Here is an 830-nt window from a genome sequence, read left to right on the forward strand (position 1 = left end):
CCCGGCCTCCTACAGGAAGAAAACCCTATACCATCTTGCCTAAGAGAGAGGAGGGAATTTGAAGCCTTTGTTGACATGATGTGTACTTTAACCCCCTCAGCCATCCTCTTCCTCTCCATCTACCCCCACCCCCACAAAAAAATCCCCAGTCTGTTTGCATTCACCGTAAAAACAAAAAAATAAGTATAAAAATATCTAAAAATAAAAAAATAAAAAAAATCATTTATATTTTATTAGAAGAAAATAATGTTATGAGTAAGGCTTTAGGAGAGAGGAGGAGATAGAGGGGGGGAGAGAGGAGGGTGAGCTGGGGGTGGGGGGTAATAGGCAGGTACTGGGAATATATCATAGCTAGGTATTATTTTATTTATTTTTTTTTTACATAATTGGACAGACTTGACCCACTTACACGCTGAGCCTTGAAGCAGTGTGTGTGTTTGTGGATGACAGATAATGTTAAGGTGGAGAAGGAGGTAGGAGGAGGAGGAGGGAGAAAGAGAAGAAGAAGGAGGAGGAGGAGGAGGAGGGGAGGTGGAGAAAGAGAAGAAGAAGAAGGAGGAGGAGGAGGAGGAGATGGAGAGAGAAGAAGAAGGAGGAGGAGGAGGATGGGAGGAGGGTGGGAGAAAGAGAAGAAGAAGGAGGAGGAGGAGGAGGTGGGAGAAAGAGAAGAAGAAGAAGAGAGGGGAGGAGAGATGGAGAAGAGAGAAAGGAAGAGAGGAGGAGGAGGAGGAGGAGGTGGAGAAAAGAGAAGAAGAAGGGAGAGGAGGAGAAGGAGGGAAGTGGAAAAAGGAAGGAGATAGGAGGAAAGAGAAGAAAGAAGAAGGAGGAGG

The sequence above is a fragment of the Homarus americanus genome, unplaced genomic scaffold (genome assembly GCF_018991925.1).
Source record: "Homarus americanus isolate GMGI-L3 unplaced genomic scaffold, GMGI_Hamer_2.0 scaffold50325, whole genome shotgun sequence".
In the NCBI taxonomy this organism is placed as follows: Eukaryota; Metazoa; Arthropoda; class Malacostraca; order Decapoda; family Nephropidae; genus Homarus; species Homarus americanus.